Raw genomic sequence first — 22,167 nt, 5'->3', positions numbered from 1 at the left:
ACCAGTCCATTTCTACCAACCTGCCTCTGACCTGCGCCCTACCCAGACAAAGCTACTTAAAGACAAAAAAAATAATAATAAGATTTGGTGCTTGTGTGGAGGTCAAGAAGGATACAGAAAAGTGAAGGATTAATATAAGATTTTGAAACAAAGGTGACTTAGCGAATGAAGGTAACTTTGACACTAACACAGGTCTGGAAGGAAGTTGATGTTGAGGCAATGTGAAGAGCCGTTCAGATGAAGGTCTCTATCCCACACAGAATGCCCTTTGCAACCAGGAATGATCTCACCATGAGGTCGGTAACCTTTATTTCTTATATAGATTGAGTAATCAAGGGCTAAAGTTTTTGTGGACCCACAATTACAGCAACTTATAGTTTACTTGTACTACAGCTCACATGTATTTTGTATATTTTATCGAACTTCAAAGCAGTATGTGGTATGTTTACCAAAAGTCTCTTTTCCTGATAAAAAATTCCATAAAGTTATTATTTTTTTACAACTTTTATGAGAAATAAAGCAGAAATACATTAGAAGGCAAGTAAAATGAGTCACAGTTAAATATTTGTAAACACCTTAAATACTTCCACGATTCTTTGGAAGGTAAAGGACAGTGACTTCATTGGAGGAAGAATTGGAAGCATTCTCCGTGAACAGGAACTCGGCCTAGATAGAAGTTCAAGGGCATGTTGGGATGTGGACCCATGGTGGCCAGAAGGGCTGTGTTGGCAGTATTTAGCTTTGGCACAAACAGAACACTGGAGATATGTTACAGAATCCTAACCATGGTCATTGTGACACTAGGTGTCAGAGACGAACAGATTTTGACTTTTAGTCAGCATGGAATTAAAGATCAAGAGCTAAGGCTTCCAATCCACAACTAAGTGTCTGTTTAGACTCTTTAAGCCTTAGGGTCCTCATCTGTGGAATCGGATTCATTAGCATACTCACCTCCTAAGGTATCCGTGATGTACATTAGACAGTACACGTAAATTAGGTTCCCCTTTACGTACAGTAAGTTTCCTGCCTAGAGTAAGCATCTGATAAATATTTTTATGCAAACTTAACGTCTCTTGAGAGGTACTTGATGGAAACACATCTACTTGAACTTTCCTGGCATTGTAGAATTCCTGTAGACTGTCGCATTTTGGAGCTTATTGGAAAGGACTCCGGTGTGTTTTTTCTTGATGTTGTATAACCAGTGAGGAAGGCTCTAACTCTACACCAGCAATAGATCTCAGTCCAGGGGAGGAATTGAAGGGTGTTCTGTCGTGGAAATAACGTCGCCGATCCTTTGCACGCTTCATTCTCTCTTTCGTCAGCAGCCTCGATGTGAGGTGGCCAAAGAGGCATGGCTTTATTTTTTTTCCCTTCACGTCGATTCTCCAGATGTGGTGATTGGTGTTAAGCTGTCCGTTGTTTCGCTGGTGGAGTGTTAGTGTTCCATGGACTGACAAAGCACTTAGACCCGTGTGGAACACCATCGTGTGAGAGGCGGCTCCAGAGACTAGAAGTTCACGGTTTGGGTGGCTGAATGCTGGGCTGCCGTGGAGTCCTCACTGTCCAGGGAGACAGCGACTGTGACACAACCCACAGCTGCCCTTCTCCCTCACCAGCCAGCAGGTCCTGTATCTGGCAGCAAGTACCCTGAACCCATTGCCTTTCCTCGCCATTTTTGCCTTGCAATATTCGTTCTCTCTGTTTTTCTCCACCCCGGAAGGCTTGTTTATGGAACTTAGAAATCTAGTTTGACTTACGTGCGGTTCCTGTGGCTTTTTGGGTCCTAATTTTCTGTGGGGTCTGCATGATGCCCGCATGGTGCTGATGTAATTGTTATCTGCGGGATTTGGGGAAGCAGGGGGTCGGGGGTGGTCCTCCATCTACTGTAAGGAATGAGTCTTTGATCAGAGCTGCTACCACAGTCCACAAACCTTTTGAGATTTTCTGGGTTTTGAAGTGCTACAAGAGATTTTCAGGTGAATATACCATAGGAAAAAAAATACATAAATAAAGCATGCGCAACAATCCAATTTTGTGGTGTGTTTGGAGGAAAACAAAACCAGCACTTTCTTTCCTCCCCTTTCTCGGCGGGCCGGTGTCTTCTAGGCACTTCGTTCTTCCGGGCAGTTGCCCCCGGGAGTTGCGGACAATAAAACTGTTTCTTTTTTTTTTTTTTTAATTTTTTCATTTTTTTATAATTTAAGCCTGCAGCACTTGGGCTTCCTAGGTGGTCTCCCATCCAAGTACTAACCCAGCCCAACCCTGCTTAGCTTCCGAGCTCAGACATTGGGCTTGTTCAGGGTGGCATGGCCATAGACCATGGACCATGGCTCCACTGGGGCATGAACCCAAGACCTTCTGCATGTAAAGCAGACATGCTAACTGCTATGTGGTGGCCGGCATGAGCTTTTCATTCCTGGACGTCAATGTGTGTACATACATGAGCCACTGACCCCGGGAAACATTGGCTCCGGAGCCTGTCACAGCTCTGAAGCATCTCTTTGACCACTGAATTATTGCGGTTGCCCGAAGACAAATGGCATAATCTGTATCCCACTTTATTAGAAAAAAAGAGTTTCCAGTTTATACTTAAAATAAAGGGTGGTCCAATATGGGATATAAATAACTCCTCTGAGGCAGATATAGTTAAATCCTAGCAGAAAGGGAATGATTCTCAGGCCTGGACGTGGGGAATTAAGATTGAATTTTCAAGGTAGCACAAAGGCAAGTGAATTCTTAACCCAAGGCTGAGATAAAGTAGATAATGATTAGAAAAATAAAACTGTGTTCTTTTTTGATGACAAAGCGCAGATGTCTTCACTTGATTTCATATTAAATGGGAGGCTTAACTGCCATTGTGGAAAAAGAAGCTATTTTTTTTTTTTGTATTCTCAGAAAATACTGAGGCAGATTGTCTATTAAAAAGCTTAATAAAGAATTCCAAGACAAAGATCTCACAGCAGGAGAAAGAGTGTAACTGGGCTAGGGAAGAGTGAATATAATAGTGATAAGCAACTTTACTTCTGCCAGGAAGCTTAAACCGAAATAATGCGAACTCAGGCCACGTGCATGCTTGCCTATTTAAACGTATGAACACTGTGGCTTCCATAGTTCGTTGCAGTCGACATTTCCCTAAAACAAGAGGAGGTCAAGGGCGTTTGTGTTCTTTCTTAAGAAGACACGTAAACCCCCACGTCTAACATACGTGTCACCAAGAGAGGAAGCAGAACAGCGCAGAATCCGGTTTTTGATACTGAAAAGCCCAGTCGAGAAAATGTTCCCTGACTCTGCTTACAAAAGGAATCCTTGGAAACTAGATCTTTTCATAAAATACTCGGAATTGATAAGTCTGTACACTGCGGGCCTCCCTTCCTCATGAGCACGTGTCGACCTTCTATCTTATAGCCCGTTCGCTCCATGCCTTTCCTTATAGCTCATGCCAGTTTATTTGATCAGCCTCCATTCCAAAATTTATATGTTTAAATTAATCCATTCAGCAAATAGTAATCACATATCTATTTTGTGCAACTCACCAAGGACTTGGGAGAATAACATGAAGTGTTTCTTGTCTGGTAGAAGAGGCAGGCTGATCAGTGTCATAGCACAGGAATGAACAGAGTATGATGGGGACACAGAGGGACATCCTCCCCAGGGAGACCCAGGAATGCCTCCCAGTGTAGTGATTTTTGAGCTGTGTCTCCAAGGATGAACAGAGCATCTTTAGAATCTGTTGCCAAGCTTAATATGCAAGATTCTTGTAGAAATAATGGCAGCTAGAAGATTAAATGTGTGTTGTTTATGTAAACGATAAGTCTTCTCAGAAATGAAACTTAATTATAGAGAGTGCTAAGACACAGCAAGTAAATGTCTTTCATTTGGAGGAAATTTAAGATCTACAAAATAGGAAAAATGCACCATGAAAAGACCTCCACAGGGCTGTTGCTGGGTAGACATGTAAGCCTACAAATATCTTTCATTTTGTTATTTTTTTTTTGTTTGGAGCACTATAGCAGCACATGTCAGAAAGATCCGGTGCCTGGGAGGGCTCCCTTACGTGACTTACTAATTCGCCAGGCACTACAATCACCAGCAGGTGCCGTATCTCATAGCCACAGGCAAACGCAGTCATAGGAAGGTCGGTTGTCTCGTTTAGGGGTCTGGACGCTCCTCCGTGACAGACAGTGGGTTGAACTTCAAGATCTCGATCCTATACTGATGTCCTGACTGTTCACAAAGTATTAGGAGGTTTTATTGTAGGGAGACTGAAAGTCAATAGGATCGATTCATTATTTACTAAATAGCTCAGTGTCACATGCCCCGAGAACTCTCCCGCTGGTGGCTGAGGCTGCTACTCACTTATTAGAGCCCATCCCCTTTCACCCTCGAGGACGTCACTCCAGTAATTCTCATCCTCTCTCTTGCATCAATATTTCCCTGTCTATGTGATGTTTCCTAACCGCTAATGGCTAACATGCTGTTTTTATTCTATCATTAAAACATACAAACAAACGACGACGACGACGAAACTCTGCTCGGCCTCTGCCTCCGACAGCCTCCCGTTTCTTCGCTGCCACACTCTTTTAGAGAGTTACCTGCCCTCATGCCGTGTATTCCCCTCCCCTGTTCTCTGTCCTGCCCACCGCCGCCAGGCTTTCTCCCGTGCCAGTGCCCAGAGCTGTCCTCGTGAAGGTCGTCGGTGGCCCGGGTTGCTGGCCTCAGTGGTCCGTTTTTCACCCTCTTAGTGACTTTCAGCTCCACCGACACAGCAGACCCGCCCTCCCCACTTCCTCCCTTGAAACGCATTCCTCCCTGGCTCCCGTGGTAACACAGTGTCCTGCTATCTCTAACTACTTGGATGTTTCATCCAAATTTAAAGCCCATAACATCAGAAACTGAGCTCACGAGCTGCGCCCCCCACTCCAGCCCCGCGTCCCCATCCCCCCCGCCCCAGCTTCCCCAGTCCGTCGCGGCAGCTTTACCCTTCCGGCTGCTCGTGTAGGGGACGGCGACCCAGTGTCTCTCGCACGTCCTCCCTCCGATCCATCGATCTGTCGATCCGCTGGCAGGTCATGCTGGCTCGGCCATCACACTGCACCCGCCTGAGCACGTCTCGCCAGCCCCTCCCCGTCCCCCTTCCCGTTCCCCTGATTCAGGGTTAGCATACTTTTTCCGTAAAGGAAAGGACAGTACGTGGCTTCGACTTTGTGGGTGGATGGTTTCTGTCACAACTGCTGAACTGAACTGACATTGTAGCACGGAAATGGCCGTAGAGCATACGCGCATGGATGGGTGTGGCTGTGGTCCACTCAGACCCCACTCACGGTGACAGGCAGCAGACCGGGGCGGTGCCAGGGATGGGGGTTTGTGGACTCTGTGTGACTCAAGCCCCTACCGTAGACCCTGGCTATGTCCAGCGCCTGGAATTTTCTTCCTCCCGAGGGCTGCATGGCTTCCCCTCGCCTCTTTCACAAACCTGCTCACGTGTCATTATTAGTGAGGTCCTTTCAGTCAAAGTAGCAGAGCGACAGATTACATACTTGGATGAGGAAAATTTCCGAAAGGCTTAACAAACGTCCGGGCAGGGAGTGCAGACGTCAGGAGGCCCGTGTGCGTGCCAGGCCTGGGGAAGCCGGCCTCGGACGGGCCTTAGGCGGACAAGGAGTGGAAGCAGCTGTAGCTGAGATCCAGAGAGGAGGGCGGGCGTGGGCGCCCGAGGGGAGCGGCCACCTCTCCCATTCCCCACTGGGCTCCCCGCCATTGGGACCAGATCTGAAGCCAGAGGGCAGAGGAGGTCACTGACAGTCTACATGGCCACCCCCCCAGGACAGAAGGGTTCAGAGAATGGTGGGGAGTGTGTCTGGCGAGCTCGTCCGTCCTACGGAGAGTTATAACCAGGGCCAATTCCATCACTGAGGATCCACTTGTTAACGCATTAAATTCAGGACGGCGGCAGCGGAGCGTTGCAGCCGGCACGAGCCCTTCCACGCGGGCTCTCTGCCGCCGCACAGGCCGCGCACCCACAGAGCCGGCGTGATCCCCACCCTCGCCCCACGCTCAGTTCCCTGCTCCCTGACCCTGCTTTCCTTTCCTCCATTACACCTGCCTCAATCTCACATGCCGCATAATTTATTTAGTTTATTATCCCTCCGCCCAACTCAAATTTCTGCTCCCTGGGGCAAAAATCTTAGTGTCTCTTGCTGCATATTGTCTGCAATGCCTCAAACACTCCCCGGCACCTAGTAAATGCAGTAAATATGTGTAAATAAACGCAATGTAAATGAATGAACCGTTCTCCTGAATAATGGACGAACAAAGGCATTGAGCTCTCTTTGAATTAGCTGCCTCCCTGTCCGCAGCCCTCTCTTCTTTAGCTAGAACTCAAAGCCGACTGCAGGCCATTATCTCCCATAGGGAGGGGTAATTTTTTTAATTCTCAGTTTTAAGATCATCTATCATAATAATTTCTTATACAGACAAAGTAATAAAAAAAACACGACCTCTAAATTAAATTAACAGTTGGCTTTTAGGAAAGAAATGCATGCACAGATGTGATTTCTAAGTTCTAAAGCTGACGTCCTCCATGTGAACGGAGCTAACGCTCTTTGCGGTCGGCCATCGCATAACGATCGTTTCCCAGAGTTCCACGCGTGGCCTTCGCGCTGTGCGGCCCACGCACCTGCAGGCCTGGCGTGGAAGCGGCGCTTTCAGCCCGCGAGGCACCAGCACTGCTTCCCGCCTGCGCCTCTTCCCCCGGGCTGCACTCTGCGTGCTGCAGAGCATTCCCTGTGCATCTCGCAGGCATGTCAGACCCCCTCAGGAGGGAGGCGGCTGCACCTTCCTCCTTCGCCTCCAGCCACCAGCCTACTCTTCCTCCTCGGTCTCCAGGATGGTGCCTTCATCCCCTGGGAACCGCGCCAGAAACCTAGGGGTCGCTGGTGACTGCTCCCTCTTCCTCATCCACTTTGGATTGGTCCCCAGCCTCTTATTTTTCATCTCCTAAATATATCTGAGTGCGCTCTCTCCTCTCCACATCTGTTGCCCTGATTCATTTTGATGCTCGTCTCTAGGTCTTCTTCTTGCCTTTAATGGTGCTGTTAAATCTGTCGTTCTGATGCTGCTGCCCACGCGGTCCTCTCACATACGAAATCTGACCGTGTCTTTTATGTAAAGTTTGTTCCGTGGCGTCTCTTCACCTCTAGCATAAAACCTGGCCTCCTTCAGATGCCAAGCGAAATCCTTCAAGGAATTATCTCCCTCTCTGCCTTGTCAGTTTATAACACTTCCACGAGACTCACACTCATTCAGCCACATCTTTTCCATGACCTCTAGTGCCTCCCTCTGCCTTAGCACCTAGGGAAGGCTTTCCCCAGTCTTGTCAACCCAACAATCTTCTGATTCACGTCTAAACCCACCTCCCTCCCCTCGGTTCCCACCGGGCCTTGCAATGACACTGCTGTAGCCTCTGGGAGCACGTGGTACCAACTCTTCCATAGCCTCGCAGAGCACTTCGTGATAATCCAGTGAGCTCTCTTGCTCTCCACTGGCCTCCAAGCTCCCTTGGAGAAGAGACATCTTTTTATCCTTGTATCCCCATGCCTAGCCCAGTGACTGCCACATAGTAAGTGCTCAATAAATTAGATGTCCGGATTTAGATTGGAGCTGTTACACAATATTCATATATGTTCATAAATTTAAGCCACATTTCTAGAACTATACATAATTTGAAGTACTTAAGTTCCAAAGTCTTTTAAACAATATTCTGAACTAACCTATTTTACTTTAATTATTTTTGTCCAGTAAGTACTAAAGGAAGCTAGCTTTATGTTTTCCTAATTATTGTGAGAACATTACCCTTAAAATAAAAAGATAGTAGCTTATAATTGTTACGCTTATTTAAAAGCTTTAGAGAGAAAACTAAATGTACCTCTCTAAAGGGATATACAGAGGTACACAATAATCACATTTATTGAACAAAGTATTTCAAGAATTTTGAAAAAGTTATAGTTGTATAGTCTACACTGAATATTAACCTTATTTATTTAAAAGTTAGTATTTTAGACACATAATTTATGTTGCAATTATTTTTTATGTCCTAGACCCCATACCTGTGTAATTCTGTATCAAACAATAACCCCTTTTGATTCAAATAAATATATACTAATTTTAGAATGCATTATCAGAGCCTGATAGAGTACAATGTGGTTCTAACGTTAAAAAGAGCATGCGTGGTAACTACACCATTTTGCTTGGTTTTCCGAGGGACACATTAAAAGGATAATGTTCTTGTTGGGGGAATATATAAGTCAATAAACAGTTTTGTGGGTGATTAAACCGTAAAGTGGAGCTGGAACTTCCAATTACTAGCAAAAGGCTCTTATTGCAAATATGTTATGGTACCATGAAAATTTCCTTTTACATATTGGTTTTTATAATATATTATTTTATGAGCTCAAATATTATTAACTTTATACTAAGCAGTAAGCAAACGTGTACACTTAAACAATTCTAAATTGAATTTCTAAAATTCAAAATCCAAGTTAACTTCACTGGACCCAAAAATAACTTTTTAACTTTCTATAAACTATTTCTATGTCTATAGAAAAGCAGAAGAAAAGAAGACTGTTATTTAATCCAGAACAGATATGACTTTGGGTAGAGATAGCTGAAGGGTAAAGCTGACAGATTCCTACAAAGGAGTACAGTTCCTAGACAGAAAAATCTACAGGTTTTTAAATCTGGACTTTTTGACCCAAAACAACCCGGTAACCCTAGTCATCTCTGAAATAAGGTTTTATTTATCTTGGAGCAGCATCAATATTCACTTATTACATTAACTGGAATATGATTATTTAAAATAAAATATAGAAAAATAACTGGAAATCATTACATTATTTATCTTGTTGAGTGCTATGAATTGAATGTCGATACTTTTTACTCTTTGACCCCATTGTTAGAAATAGGCTTCAAAAAGAGATACATTATTTGCTGGGGGGATGTGTAAATTTGGAGAGAGGACTGGAAAAATGCTAGCCAGGAGAATTTCCTTGATACTGAAACGCATGTAATGGTGCTTTTATTCTATGTACCAAATTTTGTAAAAAGAAATTCAAGATTGGTCTACTGGGAAACTTGAGTGGCACCCTGAAACCTTTTCAACAGGAAGTAAAAGAGAGCTGGGCCTCCATTTTTCCATCCACATTCTTTGTAAAGTGACTCAAGATCTCCTGGCTATAAGTAAGAACAGTTCATTATAGTGAGATTCAGACACAATTTTCTTCTGTTTCCTGTGTTCTAATACTATTTCGTCTCTCTTTTCTCTTTTACTACCTACCTACCTACCTACCTACACACACGCGTGCGCACACACACACACACACACACACACACACACTTTCACACAGGAGCCTCTCACCTCTACAGCTGGTTTCCTTGGAAAAACCAGTCATGACACGCTATCACGTGTCCTTGGTACGTGCCAGTGTGATGCCCATTTAAGGCCCGTCGTTCATAACGGGTGGCGGTTCCTGTGTGCGGTTCTTAGAAAATCGTGGTGTCTTGATGTTGCTCTGATAGTTTAGGATTCATCATTTCACTGCGACGCGGGCTCCTTTCTATAATTCCACGTAACATGGTTTGGGATTTCGTCATGAGAGGTAAAAGTCAGCTGGCTTGTGCCCCTTTCCAGCGGTCAGCGATGAGAACACACTGAATCTCAGCTTCTTGGTCACGAATTAGCAGGCGAAAAGAAGCGTTCTGATCAGAGAGGCCTCCGTGGGTTGCGCACACTCCCCTGTCCCCTTTCCTATCAGCTGAGACCTTTCTGAGTAGAGTCTTTTGTTTTGAGTAGGTGGTCTGAAAGCTAAGTGAACCCCTTACCTAGACTATTTGCTTTGCGTTAGAAGCACTGGAGATTTAAAGAGTGCCTGTAATGGATGGTAATGATTTAGGGAATATTTGGCATCTTTTCTTCCATTCCTTTTACCATCAACATCCCCAAGCCCAATCAAGCATTTCCCATAGAGGAAAAGCTGGTGTGTTCCATCACGGATCGAAGAAGCTCCATGGAAACCATAATAAACAGCGCTACCTTGGTGATCCGTGAGAGCTTTTAAGGGACCTGGCAGTTCGCTTGACCTCTTCCTGCTTTTACGCTCTCATTGGTAACACGAGGGGTTTTATTTATTCGTTCCCTCCGCTGCACTCTAGCGTCAGCATTCTATAATCTACGATGTCTGATTCCCTTCTGTCGTCCCACCCCGGCCTCTTCTTAGTTTCGTCTCTCCCCACATCCCTTCGCAGTGTGGAGGTTTCCGCCTTGACGTTCTAGGACCAAGACGATGAGACATCAGGATACACCTCTTAGTTTTTTGTTTTTTGGGGGTTTTTTCCCCCTGCAGTAATAGGCAACCATAAGCCCTACACAAGCCGTTGTAATTACCATCAGTCAGCCTGAGTTCGACCGAATCAGGGGAAGAGAGTGTGTTTACTAGAAATGCTTTGTGAGTGACCATTTCTGTAGCACTGAACTTCAGAATCTATCCCCTGATCTAGTTCTGTCATGCCTGATTTTAAAAATTCGAATTAAAAAAAAAAACCCTCTATACTCAGCAGTGGTTCTCAAACTTGGACATATAAGCATTGCCAGGCGTCCTTCTTAAAAATACGGTTTCTGGGGTTCTAACTCTAGAGATATTGATTGAATAGATTTAATGTGGGACTTTAGGAATCAACGGTTTCTACAATCTCCCACCAAGTGGATGAGACTTTACCAGACGAGACTCTAGAGTGAAATACCGCCTCTCTGAAGTTATCATTTTGGGGGCGGGGGGGGGGGATGGGGGGAGATACAAATAATCTAAAGTCATATTCATCTATTCATTGATTTTTAAATGGTGTTAATGTGCTCCTTAAAAATTTAAAACCGTTCCTATTTTAATGTTACATGTATTCCCTGAATTATTAATTTGTAAGTAACTAGAATATAGCACAGGTTTAAACAAACTAGGCTTTAAGTTCATTAACGATCAGCGTTTCCTGGTTATGAATTCGGCGTGTCACAGCTGCGAGGTTCTTACTGCATCGTGTTGCGGCGGGATCTCGTTTCAGTATTCCAAAGAACGTTTCCTGGTGCTTGGACTGGTTATCAGGGCTCTTCTTCTTCTCCCTTCAATGCTCTTGCTTTCGTTTCTTGTGGATGTTTCATCTTTTTTCCTCCAGGCTGCTGAGAATTGCTTGAATGTTGGCTTTGGAAAAGATTGTTTGTAAAAGCCTTGTAGAAACAAGTTGAAATGTCTAGACAGTGAAAAAAAAAAAAAAAAAAGATGTTAGCCCAATAGTAAATACATGTTTCTAAAGGAGCATCATAATGGTTTTTTAAATGTTTTCCTGTTTCAGCCATCTATCATATACTGAGATTTGCTTTGTAAATACCAATGCGTTGTTTTTCCAGGATGGCTTTTTCTATGAAGAGCCATGATTTCCATTCGGACTCTTTTGTTTTGTTTTGTTTTGTTTGTTTTTATTAGAGCACCTGGTCGTCCTAGGTGGTCTCCCATCCAAGTACTAACCAGGTCTGACTCTGCTTAGCTTTTGAGCTCAGACTTCGGGTTTGTTCAGGGTGGCATGGCCATAGACCATGGACTGTGGCTCCACTGGGGCGCGAACCCAGGACCTTCCGTGTGTAAAGCAGACGTGCTGACCGCTACACTTTCAGTCTTTTTGCGAGGGACAAAGTGAAACTACCCTAGATGGTGTTTTATCCTGATGTTCTCAAGCAAAAATTTCGTAAAGATCCTAAAATATTAAAAACAAAGACATTCCACAAATCACATTTTTGTAGATTGAGGTAAAATTGACATATAATATTGTATTAGTTTCAGTCATATACATAATGATTCGATATTTGTATATGTTGAGAAATTATTACAATAGGTCTAGTTAATTTCCATCACCATACATAGATACAAATTTTTTTCTTATAATGAGAACCGTTAAGATGTACTCTCTTATTAACTTTCAGATATGCAAAACAATATTATCAATTGTAGTCACCATACTGTACATTACACACCCATGATATATTTTAGAACTGAAAGTTTATACCTACAAACATTTTTAACTTGAATTTTGTTTTGATCATTTTCCCTAGAACAAAGTCATATTTGATAGTTTTCTGACAAATCTTGTCTATATTAAAATCTGCATTAGTTTTATTTTTGAAATATTTTATTAAAATGTTATTTATCTTGATTAATGAGGGATTTTTTCGTGCTCCCCCTTAATTGGTGCCCATGATAAATAAATGCCTTAGTGGCCTCACCCTGGACTGGCCCTATTCCCCATTATTAATTTGCTGTGTAGAGAGAGGACGGTATTTAGGAAGCAGTAATAATCTCAGCACCCAGCACAGTGTCCAGCATGGGTAAGGCCCACATAAAATTACATTAAAATTTGGCTAGCATTTAGTTGTTGCAAGTTTTTCTTATTTGTTATCTTAAATTTTCCGGAGTGAATCACTGTAATTACCATTGATTTATTATTTTCTTGGTATTTATGTTCCTCTCCATTGCTGTAAAAGAAGAAGTTCATTTAGTTAAAAATATATAAACAGGCAAATTATATATCATTTTAAATACGCACTTTGCCTCTGTTTGCAAATATATCCAGAATATATGATCCAAAAATATCTCAATAGAGATTCCGAGTTTTTACAAAGTCGCCTTTTTCGCACGGGCTGCAGTGCTCCTGTGGATCATTCTTTTAGAATTTGCCCTTGAACAATCCCTTTAAGAAGAGAAATAAACAGTACCGAGTCTTCCTATAATGCAGTCACCTTGCTTTGTATTGACAAAAAAAATCTCTCACCGCTGGTTCTTAGGTACCGCGTGTATTGATGTTTCCGAAGGCCCCAGATCAGTGAGGAGAAGCTATAACTGTACACTCTCTTTGTAGATGTTAAAAAAAAAAAAAAATCCGTTAGACAACAGAGATTTTTGGCAATATCATTTCAGATGGAATTTGCACTTGGAAAACTTAAACCAGCTAATCCTTATAGTGTTGGCCTATTGGAAAGTTTTATATTATACTGTTGTAGTTTGGTCTTGGCGGCTTTTCTAAGGAAAACTATTGCCTTTTGGGAGTTGAACAAGCTGCCAGAGGTTTGCTCTGATCTGAAGTTGAATATAACGGTAGTTGTTTAATATAATGGTTTATATGTGTAGCATACCTTACTTTGTTTAACTTTTGTTTAACACAGGAAGTTCTCTCTAATATAGATGATTTGCAGATATTGGATTCAAATGCATTATTTGATAACTTGTAGTTACTAGACTATGAATAATTACTAACCTAAATTATAATGAGACGTTTCCTGTCACATGAATAAAACTGAGCATCTGGATGTCCTTCAGAATGCCCTGCCCCCGACCCAGGGACCATGCGTTTCTCTCCTTCCTAGCACTATAAACCTATAGACATCTTTTAGTGTTTATTAACTTTGAAAAGTCACCTACTTCTATTTTCTGTCAAGATAACTTTCAATAAGATTGATTTCCAATAACACAGAGTTCTGATTATGGAACTGTTTTTTAAAATTTTTCAATCACAGTGGATGCCCAACATTTTTTTGTATATGGATGTAACACATTCATGCTAGGAAATTTGGGAACTACATAAAACTATAAAAATAATACAAACCATCACTGATGTAACTCCCTAGACAGTAGTGAAATTTGGGAGTGCTTCCTTTTCAACTTTTTCCTGTGCAATCTAGGAACATGTGTGTGCCTGAGCGTGAAAGAGCAGAAAAAGCCGTGTGTGTGAATTAATTTATTAATTGTTAATATATTAATTTATTATATCATGGGCATTTTTTCATGTCATAAAATAGTCTTCGAAAGTATTATTTTTAGTAGTTGTTTAATGTTTCACTGTATAACCATATCGTAATTTACTTAACCATTTTTGCCTAAATTTGGATCTATAAGCTGTTACTAATAATTATATGGTATTTTAAAATTATTTTACAGTGAATACCTTTATTTATAAATTTATTTACAACATATACCACCATATCTCAGATTCTTTCCCTAGGATGAATTCTTAATTTACTCATGAAGTATAAACATTTGTAAGGCTTTTGAATACAGAACCACCATTATAAGTTTCAGAAACATCGTTAAAACTATATTTTTAGGAAATCCCCATTTAGAGGAAATAAACCAAAATAACCTCAAAGTCTGTATGTAGTAGCACCTGATAATTGGCATCGTTTTTACTTTCCAGGGTGTTTTGTTCTGTAACGCCGATCCTAAGCCTTCTGGCTCTGCGGCCACGTCTAGTGTCCCCAGTGCTCAGAATTAGCCCAGCTGCCTGAGCCGAAACTTTTCTCCGTGGACACAGACTTTTCCTTGGTAAAATAGGGCATAACTCGCATCCATGCAGACTTTCCCGATTCTGTGACTATTTCCTGCCGGTCAGAAGAAGTAGAACCTAAGGGATTTTACTGACAGCTCCTAGAGCAGCGGTCTTTAAAGCGATGTATACGTCACAATCCCATGAGGTTCGAAGGACAATACAGGCAATTTTTTGTTATATTGTATTACTTAACAAAATTATTTGGCCATATTTCATAACTTGCATAAAAGAATAGACTAATAGAGTATGTATGCAGTTTATAAACAAACAGTCATATGTTAGGGTGACGTGCTCCCATTTTTAAACTCATGAGTGTGTGCTTATGGCAGAGATCGAGAACTTCCTTCCCAAAACCTGTCATTCTGCATTCTTCCCTCCCTCCCTTCTTTCCTCCTTTCCCTTCTTCCTTCTTTCTTACTTTTTCAGTAACTGGGAAGCTTGACAACAATCTAAAAAATTGCACTCCCTGGCCTTGACCTCTCTTTGCAGTTAGGTGGAGTCTCATGACGAAAATTTGGCCAGTAAAATTTAAGTAAAACTCCCCAGAGGGTGCCTTGAAAGGGAGAAGGCATGCCATTCCTCACCTTCTTCTCCTATCTTACGTCTTAAACTGCAGATGTGGTGGCTGGTGCTTTGGCAGCTAGTTCGGACTATGAGGTGACTATGGTAGAACGGCAATCACCAAGGTACAAAGTTAAGATAGAAGGAGACTAGTCCTGATACCCCAGCACCGCTGTCATACTGGCACTGGACCACATAACTATAACTTGTATCTTATTTAAACCACTGTTTTGTGGGGAGGTCTCTATTTCCTACAGCCAAATCCAGTCTTAACTGATAAGGCATCGAAGGAGTTGGAGTCCATCGTGCGTGAGCATGCATCCTCTCTCCATGTAGCAGTTCTCAAAGCAGGCGCGTGGGTCATTTGTTAGGCAAGGAGTATCCAGTGAACGTGAAACTGTGGACGTGTTCCTAAAAGTCAGGGGACATTCATCTTCCCATGAGCTCCTGATGCTCAGGGACAGAATGTAAAACCCTTATCAAAGCAGCATCAAAGGAGGAGTCTCCTTCCTGCTCTCTGCCTCCACTTCCTCCGAGGCGGTGAGTTCGGGACCACGTGCCGAGCTCTCCAGCCATGATGTGCGTCGCCGGAAGTAGGGAGAGGCCGTTCTCACGGTCCTTTTATTGTTAATTAGAAAAGTATTTAGAGTGTCTTCTTTCAGGCCTTGGCGCGCTTCCTTTTTTGGTTAAATGTTGAAGCTTCTTTAAAAGCAACTAGCAGGTCTACAGCCATGCCACCTTGAACAAGCCCCATCCTGTCCAATCTTGGAAGCTAAGCAGGGTTGGGCCTGGTTAGTACTTGGATGGGAGACCACCGAGGAAGACCAGGTGCTGTAGGCAATAAAAACTAAACAGATAAAATAAAAGCAACTTGCTATTTTTGATAATAATAGCGGGAAATAAGTGAATATGCTCAACATACAGGGAAATATTTTTTATTCAGTATTATAACTCTTAAACTTTATCCCAAGGGCTCATAGTGTCTGAGGCTTTTTGTGGTCTGTCCCTGGGTACCTCTGCCTCTCTGCCCACTTGCACTCTCCCGGGTCACTTAGCCCTCCATGCTGTCCAGCCCCCGAGTGTCACCATCGTACACGTCCTTCCAGCGCGGTGCCCCACGCCCCTAAGGACCATCTGGAACCTCACTGCACATGGGGGACTCTTCCGAGGAGCCCCTCTCGTGTGCTCCCGTAGCTGCTACAGCTTCCTCACTCCCAGCAAACCTCACAACGCTTTCCTTAGTGCCTCTAATTGCACGAGTCCCTGACTCGTCTAAAAACGCCTCCAGGGGGCCACTTTTAAATCTATCTCCCAAGTCAGTACCTGGCACGTAGTGGGTACTTCATAACATTGGAATGATGACTAAGTGACATATAATTAGCGGTGGCTCTGTTATCCGGTGTCAGATGAGAAAGCAGATTACTGGATCTCACACACGTGACGTAAACACCGTAATATTTGAGCGTGTTGGGAATTCGTCATCTAATTATCGCAGGGCGTTATTTTTAATGTCACTTTTCACGGTAGTGTTTGTATGTTTGCCCATGCACTTGGTGGGAGTGGGGGGGCTATGAAAACAGTAAGTTTTCCAGATTCGGGACCTCCGCGTGCATCGTGTGTCTCTGTGAGCTCCCGCTCTGTGTCCCCCAGAAACTACAGAGGCTCCAGGCGGCGTTCATTATCCTCCTGGAAAACGTTTGTGGTCATTTTCCACCTCATTTCTGAATGCTAGATATGTTGCTGCTGAGAGTAAGGACCTCTGAGCATCTGCATGTATTTACCTGAGATTTTTGAACCCTTCTCTTTGTAAAGCACTATACACACTTGGGCAACTAAATATTTATATTTAAATTTTTATTCTGTATATTAAAATACAGTAAGATCTCATAATAAGCATGTGCTAACTTTTTTAGCCTTTTACAAATAAAAAGTTTTTAAATATATAAACATATGTATATAAATTGACATAAGTTATGCATGTATGTATATATATATGTGTATATATATATACATATGTAATTTCTTTTTAGTTCTGATCACAAATCCTCATTTCAGATATCAGGGACCAGAGGCTAAGAGAAGTTAAAAAAAAAAAAAAAAAAAGAAGGGTATGAAGTAAAATGACTGCTCAGAAAGGCTCACTTGGTTAGATGTTACATTTTAAATTCACTTAAATTTCTGTCTTCTTTCTGTTCACACCCATTAAATAGTGAACCCATCAGTGGCAATATGTGTTTAATTACTACTTGATTTGGCACGTGTTGCAACATGAAAATCTATCACTTGAAATTAGAGGGCAATCTGTTTGATTTGCTTCACAGCATTCAATATATTCTAAAAACACATAGATAATAAAGGATCGCTTCTCCCTAAAAGTTACATCACTTTAATTTGAGTCGCTGGTAGTCTTTAGTGAAATCTCTATGATTTGTAACATCTTAAATATCTGACCCCAAAACGAAACAAATGTTTGCTAACCCAATGACTTTCGGTGATCAGAAGCTGGGGAAAATGTTGGCATCAACCGTTTTTTCCGGTCCTACCACGTGCTGGTTGTTACCATGGGCAGGGGCCCTAACTTTTCAAAGTCCTAGTTTCCCTTCAATAAAATGGGAACCGTTAGAGCAGCCACCTCCCAGGAAAGGGCGCGTGGGGAGAGCAAGCCCTCGGTAAACACTGGTTTTATTTTCATTTTTGAGGCCAGACTTTTACTGCTTGGTGGGTGGGAGTTGCCACAGTGGCAGGGTTGGGGTCTGTCAAATCGGAAGTAGTCGGGTGACCAGATAAAACACAGCAGTGGGGGCCTTCCCGTTACGGTGGCTGGCGGCTCTCTGCACGTAAGGTAAGGCAAAAAGAGCCTTTTAGTCGTATTATTAAGAACGACAACAACTAGCATGGCAAATACCATTTATGGGGCTCTTCCTGTAGGCGGGGTACTGAGCGAGTGCGGAAATGCTGTATATCCCTTCATTTAATCCTCCCAGCAGCCCTGTGGGGTACAGACTGTTATTACCCCTGCTTCCTGGATGAGGAAACTGAGGCATGCTCAGAGCCCAGACCCTGCAGCTCCTTGAGCTGCCTTTAATTGTGAGCAGAGGCGCACGTGTGTGCTGCGGAAATTGTCACCCATGTAGCTGCGATGTCGACGAAGGACAGTTTGTCGAGTGTAGACACAGAGCCGATTTTCCTTTAAGTCTCTTTAAATCCAGTCTGATGCAAGGGGTTCCCTCGCCCCTTGATACCAGTCGAGACAGGCTACCGTGACTTTTCTGGAAACTTGGATAATAATATATGCCCTATAGTACTTTTTGGGCAAAAGCATAGAATCCGTTTAATAATTCAAATATGCAGGTCATGTCATCGTTCGTATCACAAGCTTCCTTAGAGTGTCCGTCCTCGTGTTCCGAGCTCAGGCCCCCTGGAGGCCGGAGCCCGCTGTGGGGGAGGGGGCACTCGGGCTCCTGTCCCCTTCCCCACCTGGCCACATGCTCTAGCCTTGCTGCTCCCGAGATTTGGGATGTTAAAGCTGACTTTCTGTGAATGCTGTCATTGGTTCTTTGTGCTCTCCCCCCTGAAGTTGTTTTAATGGAGCAAAATACCCTTGTTTTGGTAAAGAAAGCCAGTGGTCCGTCCAGTTTGGGGGATCCGTTGGCCCTATCCAGATGGCTTTCTTGGGTGTGACCATAGGTGACCTCGTGCGATTCCTTCTTATGAAACGCTCACGTCTGGTCCAGAGAAAACCTCGCACGTCGGGCCCCGCGCACTCTGGGATGAGGCAATCCCCAGCCCAGCAGTCTCCCCTTCGCTCCGCCATCGGTGGGACCAACCGGTCACTTGGCATTTGGGTTCCTGGAGCATGAGTCAAAAACCAGTCAGCATGCCCGTCATTTGCAGTGGACACTAACTGAGGTCCCCAGGAGGTCCCGCTGAAGTCCCTTTTCCCCGGATGAGGTGAGGGGCAGACATCTCCCATCCTTCAGAATCCAGTTCACAGCTCACCAATAACTTTCGCCGAATAAATTCTCCTCCCTGATTTCCAGCTTTATAGAACCTCGATGCGGACGCGGCATTTGAGAATCACGTAGCCGGTTCCCAGCACCCTCGCCTGGGAATTCCGGTCTGACACCTCCTGTGGGGCGTGTCGGTCATTGTCCTGGTGCTTTGGCCAGAACTCCCGTTTTCATATCCTACTACGCATGTGACCATTTCTCGCAGATAAAGGAGAGTTCCGTGCTTCGCTTCTTCCCCCGTCCCGTCTTCCCTCCGAGTGGAGGCGCCCGATGTGAGGGCTAAGGGGTGCTGTACATGTCGTGTATCTACTCAGATGGCGAGGGAGGCGTCCGAGTAGCACCGTCACTTGTAACTCATGCTGCGTCACTGTTCCCAGTGTCCGGGCTGACCTGTTCCTTGTGGGATTTCCATGTGAGGGGCCGTTCGGTGTCGTCATTGTGAGCTACACACTCTGGGGCTAGATCCTCTGGATCAAATCTCAGCCCACCACTGAGTAGTCATGTGTCCTTGGGCAAGTCGTTTAGTATTTGTGAACCTCAGCTTCCTCATCCGTAGAATGGGGATAACAGCACTTGCCTTGTAGAGTTATTATGAGAATTAAGTGAGTTAATATTTACAGGACTCTCAGGACAATGCCCAGCACACAGCAAGTGCTGCGCGAGTTGTAGCAGTGAGGCAGTCACTGTAATTACTGTTATTACTGCTACTACACTATTATTACTGAAAAACAACTACTACTACAGTGACCGACCCATAAGGTTCTGTTTCGATATCACCTACTTTGGGGACCATCCCAGTCAGAATAAGCTTGTTTTGAATCTGTGGTCTCACAGCACCTCATTTCTCTACTGCCACGCTCGTCACAAGTACCAGGTTTAGTGTTAGCTCATCGCCTTCTCCACTGGCCAGTGACCACTGCGGGGCCATCGTATGTACCTTGCCGGGCACGGCGCTCAAACATAGTACGCGTGGTCAGCCAATGTTAGCTTCTTCCCCTCTCATTGTTGTCGAGTGGCAGACTCTGACTCTTAAGATCTAAAACTGAATTTGTAATAAGGAATATTGTATAATATTCTTTTAATAATTTGTGTTGTGTGTAGAAGGCAAATACCATGTAAATGGAAAGAAAACGATTTTTATTATGAAGTCTGCTATATCTTTGCAATTGATATTAGATCAAGAAAACATATTCTGTTTTGTACAGACAGTGAGAAAACCCCCAAATCTGCCAAAATTCTGACTTAAAAAAGTAGAAAGGCAAAGGTATTTAGAACAAGAATGTCTTTAGCAACTGGGCACGCGTTAACGATCAACGTGAGATGGGTTCGGTTGCTCACAGATGTTGCTCCCTCTGGTCCCCTCTGGTCCCCTCTGTGTACAATGGAGATGAGGACGTCTGATCTGTGCGAAATGCTCCAAGGGCAGCAGCGATAAGGCCAACTCCGGCATGATCGGCACGGCTCTCCACAGCAAAGCCTTAGAAAACACAGCGAGTTGTAACAAATGTGTTGTTTCACTGGCTTCTGCCTCATTCTGTCCGTCTACCCCAAGGGGATCGGAGCTCTCCTGTCCTGAGACTCCCTCCGTCTCAGACCTGCCATGCAGTATCGGGGCGTGGTGAAACGAACTGTACTTGGAAATGCTTGTACTTTAGTCAAGGTCGTGAAGGTGTTAACGTCGCAGTCACTCCCGGGTATATATGCCCTTGAGGTTAGTGATGTTCGGGTGGAGAGGAGGGGTCAGATAATTGCTGATGGGAAAAGGCTTCGTTCAGTAACTATGAATTTTGACAGTCATTAAGAAAGACTGAGGGCTAAGAACCATATTTAGGGAAACACGTACCCCAAATTATTGGAATTACTGTAACGCTTTTTTCTTTTCTGGTTCTAATTTTTAAAATGTCTCTTTTCTGATGCACAAAAAGAGGCTGAGGACATTTCCTCTCATCCTTAGCAACCTTGAAGAGTCCGCTCAGGACACATGCGACGTTACTTTAGAAGAAACCATAGCATTGTGCCTGATTACTGCCTTCCTCCACTGTAGTGGTAGCAAACGACACTCTGGGTCCTACACTGCAGCGACCACCACCACAATGCTCCCGAGTGCCACAAGTTTGTCCCGGTTTACGCTAAGTCTGGGGGACTGGACAAGGACCAGGGTCTAGCTAATAGTTCCCTTAACTCGACTGAAGCATAACTCTATTTAAGATGGAAAGCTACACCAACTAAACATTCAAACCAAATAAACAGGGACCCTTTAAAATCTGTTTTGGAATTATATATCTCAAAATCTTATTTATGCTTAAACTATGAAATATTTTGACAGCCACAAATCAGATCAAATATAAGTGTTCTACAATATTTTGAGGGGTTGCTGATAAGAATTACATAAAGAACAGAAAATAACTAGGAAAGATAGTAGTCTAAGATCCCAAAATTTAACATAAATCCTTTAGTAAGTGTTATAATCCACATAAATTATTTATAAGCTCTTTTAAGCATTTGTAAATGTTTCTGCTACATATTTCCTAAATAGTAGTTCCCTCTTAAATTTCTTTTGTGCTATTTTAAAATATCTATACTTGGGTGTAAGAATAATTTGAGGTTATAGCTGAGAATTAAATGGCATATCTTTATAATTACCTCTGTTTTGTAATTCATTCGTCTCCATGGTCATAACCAGAGGCTATAACATAAAAGATTCCAGTTAGTATCTCTCAATACACTAATTGGGTATTTTAATTTTTTTTTGTTTGTTTACAAAAAGTGTTTTATTAAAACATATTGCCAGACATATGGACTGTGTCTCTTACTTCATCAGTCACTTTTGAAAACTGCTTTCAATTGCTAATTAGCAGAGATTCATTAAGAGGATCAAAAAAAAAAAAAAATACGACCCCAAAGAATGAGTCACTGCCAGTCACCTTTAACTCCCTCTGGCGAGTGAGAATATGGATCTCGCGATCGAAACCACACGTGGACTTAAATTCGCTCGTGGGCAGGATCGCCCCGTGGCAAACGTACCCTCGCTCTGGGATAAAGTACTCAGGTCAGAGTTTCGCCTCCGACTGGAGGTAGGTTGTCCCGTTAGCTGGCGCGACGACGACTTCCAGTGTCTTCCGGAAGCTTCCCGGCTTGGAGGGGACAGTTTATGCACACGCGTGACTTCTGCCCCTGTCGG

General features: G+C 43.4%; 1 protein-coding gene and 2 pseudogenes across 7 annotated transcripts in view; 2 read left to right on the top strand and 1 right to left on the bottom strand.

Moving 5' to 3' along the window:
• Positions 1-22,167, top strand: part of IMMP2L (inner mitochondrial membrane peptidase subunit 2) — a 631,779-nt gene that overhangs the window by 566,173 nt on the left and 43,439 nt on the right. The window lies entirely within an intron of this gene.
• LOC118611150 lies at positions 2,203-2,318 on the bottom strand (annotated as a pseudogene).
• On the top strand, positions 15,698-15,816 carry LOC118610930 (annotated as a pseudogene).

Source organism: Rousettus aegyptiacus, unplaced genomic scaffold (assembly GCF_014176215.1).
Source record: "Rousettus aegyptiacus isolate mRouAeg1 unplaced genomic scaffold, mRouAeg1.p scaffold_m13_p_13, whole genome shotgun sequence".
Lineage (NCBI taxonomy): Eukaryota > Metazoa > Chordata > Mammalia > Chiroptera > Pteropodidae > Rousettus > Rousettus aegyptiacus.
This window is presented reverse-complemented; position numbering and strand designations above follow the sequence as displayed.